The following is a 3,950-nucleotide window of genomic DNA, read 5'->3' on the forward strand; positions in this document are numbered from 1 at the left end:
GAATAGTTGGATGTTAATGAGTGAATACTGTATTTAGCTGACAGACAGAGAATTGGAATCCTTTTTATCTTCTTCCATTTTCTTTTATTTTCTCTTTTTCCTCCCCCCCCCTTTTGCTTTTGTTCATTTTAATATCAGATTTTCCAAGTATTTCTTCGACTCTGGTGTATTATAAAAATGCCCTTTGTACTGGGTGCAAACTTTTGGCTATCTTCTGGTAAGTATCAATGAAAATAAACCGGTTTTTAAAAGTATGCTGGTTTTCACAAGCTGCATAAATCTCAAATATGTAACAATTCAAAGTGCTGGTTATGACCTATGAAGCCCTAGAAGGCTCTATGCTGTTTTAAATTGTGCGAGCCACTTTGAGCCCCAGACTGGGGGGGGGGGAGAAGCAAGATATAAATAAATATTCTAATCATAATAATATCAAGAGCAATTGAAGTGAGATATTTGATTAATATTTTGCCACCCCCACAAGCATGCAAGTACGCACCCAAAAGCAGCAAAAAGTGTAATCCTAAACATGCTTATTCAGAAATAAACCCCAGTGTGGTCAATGAGCTTACTTTTGCGAAATGAGCACACAATTTCAGCTTAAGCAAGCCTCATTGAATTCATTTGGACTTACACCTGAACAGAGAATTTGTGCTGCTGATGTGGTTTTGAGGCATCTGATCAAGGCCTGTATTTTAAAATGAGCTTAAAAAATATATTTGCAAATGTTTGTATGTTTCATGCCAGGCATAAAGCAGCTGGCTAAGTAATTTGGCAGTTGTTTATCTTCCTGCTCTCCTGAACAGGGCTCCCCTGATTTATAGCAGTAACAGGAGACACGTTTCTCAAAGTTGTAAAAGGGAATTACAGGCTGGGAGCAAAGGTTACATTGACCCTGCATATTACAAAATATAATCAAGCTGCAAAAACACTAATTAAGAGTTGGTAAATAGTAAGATTTATTGTTTATTAGAAAATAATACCATGTGCCTCCCATTAGACTCCAGTCATATTTTCCTAAGGTTAAAGGGCAAGAGCTAATGGGGAAAGCAGCTGGCTGGGAAAGAGGGGTGTAAATTGAAGAGGCTGCTTTTGAAGCTGTTTTTACTGAGTTCTTTTTACTTTGAGAAGGCCTTTTCTTCTAAAAAGCTATCTATGCTAATGTATGAGATTTGTTGGCTTAAATTTAATTATGCAAAGGATTTAGAAAGTAAGAAATGTTAGATTCTTATGTTAGATTCTTATTCCATTGATGGTGTGTGAGAAGGTGAACCCAAGATCTCTGTTTAAGATAGAATTTAAAACCATGAGCCATTTGTTTTGGAGTGGAGGGGCAATAGGGCAAAAGATGATCTGGTAATTAAGGTGCCTTGTCAAGGCAAATGTAAGATATATGGCTACTTATCTGCCATTTATGGATAGAAGGAAACATCCTGCTCCCTTTTAAGGTGGAACGGAAATATCCTAACATAGGGAACCTGCTGTCCTAGAGAGAACCTTGAGGATGTCCGTTTCATTGGAAAGCAAGCCGCTAGTCCCCTTGGTGGCAGAGGCCAGACTGAAAACACGGGGAGGGGGGCACTGTTCCAAAGGCTCAGAAACCAGAGGACCGGGCTGTTTTTCCAGGATCCATCAAAGGGAATTCCTCAGCCATCATCTTGGGGGTGGCGTGGGTGGTGGGTGCGAGGCAGCGAAAAGGTTTGGGGTTTTCTGCGCCATCTCAACCTCTGCCCGCTCACCTTTCCCACTGTTATTAGTTGCCTCCCCCCCCCCCGATATTCAATATTTACTCCAGATGTTTTATTTTGTCACAGCTGTGGTGTAGCTTTTGGGATGATGACATTGGAGGAGATGGGTCTACTCCCAACCCACCGAACCTTTTTCTTCTGCATCCGTTGTTTGCCTACCCATCGGCCCCTGCAAGCTTCCACCGTCAAATAAGTTGGGAGTTCTTGTTATTAAATATACCAAGAAAAAAGCACACCAATATAAGTTTCAGTAGTGGGAGTGTTCCCTACTCGCAAATCAATAGTGACAGGGCCCTGTTTTGATGTATTCACCTTCATCAGCTAATTTTTAAGGGGTCGTGTTAGTTAGAAGAATTTGTATAAATTATTGTTGTTGTTTAGTCGTTTAGTCGTGTCCAACTCTTTGTGACCCCCAAGACCAGAGCACGCCAGGCCCTCCTGTCTTCCACTGCCTCCCGCAGTTTGGTCAAACTCATGCTGGTAGCTTCGAGAACACTGTCCCACCATCTCGTCCTCTGTCACCCCCTTCTTCTTGTGCCCTCCATCTTTCCCAACATCAGGGTCTTTCCCAGGGAGTCTTCTCTTCTCATGAGGTGGCCAAAGTATTGGAGCCTCAGCTTCAGGATCTGTCCTTCCAGTGAGCACTGAGGGCTGATTTCCTTCATAATGGATTGGTCTGATCTTCTTACAGTCCATGGGACTCTCAAGAGTCTCCTCCGGCACCATAATTCAAAAGCATCCATTCTTCGGCAATCAGCCTTCTTTATGGTCCAGCTCTCGCTTCCATACATCACTACTGGGAAAACCATAGCTTTAAACTATACGGACCTTTGTCGGCAAGGTGATTTCTCTGCTTTATTTGTATAAATATATGAAGAAGAGTTTGGATTTGATATCCCGCCTTTCACTCCCCTTCAGGAGTCTCAAAGCGGCTCACATTCTCCTTTCCCTTCCTCCCCCACAACAAACACTCTGTGAGGTGAGTGAGGCTGAGAGACTTCAAAGAAGTGTGACTGGCCCAAGGTCACCCAGCAGCTGCATGTGGAGGAGTGGAGACACGAACCCGGTTCCCCAGATTAAGTGACTCCCGCTCTTAACCACTACACCACACTGGCTCAGAAAATAAATATCCTGTTATTTTCTACGTTTCTCAGAGATAACAACTAAGTGTGGGCAGATCAATGTGTATCTTGGAAAACGCACAGAAAAGCTCAAGATACACGTTGATCTACCCACACTTAGTTGTTATCTCTGAGAAATGTGGAAAATAACAGGATATATTTGTTAAGTTGTGGGTTGACATAGCAGACGACACAGCGATTTCTCCAAAGCAGCTCTTTATTTTGTAAGCTGGAACTAAACTGAGCAGCTCTGTCAGCCTGCTTATATAGAGCTCCAGAACAATTTTACTGTTGCCATTTTCTAAAACTATCCAATCACTGAACGTCACTTTTCGATCCTTCATTTGCATGACTATCTACAGTATCCCCCTGCTGGCCCAGGGTGAGAACTTCAGTACATAACAATATTTATACGGAGTCTTCAAACTTACACGACCCCTTAAAAATTAGCTGATGAAGGAGCTCCCACCGTCAGTGCACATTATATATCAAGTCCAGTTTTGCATGTGTGCCCAATAAAAACTCAAGACTGGTCCCCGTTTCCTGAGATTAGAACTAGCTGTGTGGGTGTGAGAGAGAGATATACACACGCCATTTCAAACACTTTGATGTGTTCATTTTTTAGATGTTTGGTTATACAGAATCATCCTGTATAATATAATATAATAATATAATATAATAATAAATGTTCATTTTTAGATGTTTGGTTATACAGAATCATCCTGTATGATGTAATGTAATGTCATGTAATGTAATAATCTCACTGTATGCAAGTTGTACAAGTGACAATAAAGTATTTCAATTTCAATCCTAGCTGTGCACCTTCCAAAAACACGCAAGAGGCCCGAAGCTCAAGTATGGGAAAAGCCTACTGCCAAATCCTATACAGCCATGAAAATCAGAGGACCTCTGAGCACCAAAATATGTTCCAAACCGCAGGGGGTTGGACTAGATGACCCCTGAGTCCCTTTCCTATAGTTCTATGATCCTATGAATAAAAACTGCAGCCCAAGCAGCTTTCTTCGCTTCTCCCCCCACTTTCTATCTTGTCTTTATTTGCATTGCACCTTTGATACAAAACTAC

This window comes from Podarcis vaucheri, assembly GCF_965113315.1.
Source record: "Podarcis vaucheri genome assembly, chromosome: 12".
Classification (NCBI taxonomy): domain Eukaryota; kingdom Metazoa; phylum Chordata; class Lepidosauria; order Squamata; family Lacertidae; genus Podarcis; species Podarcis vaucheri.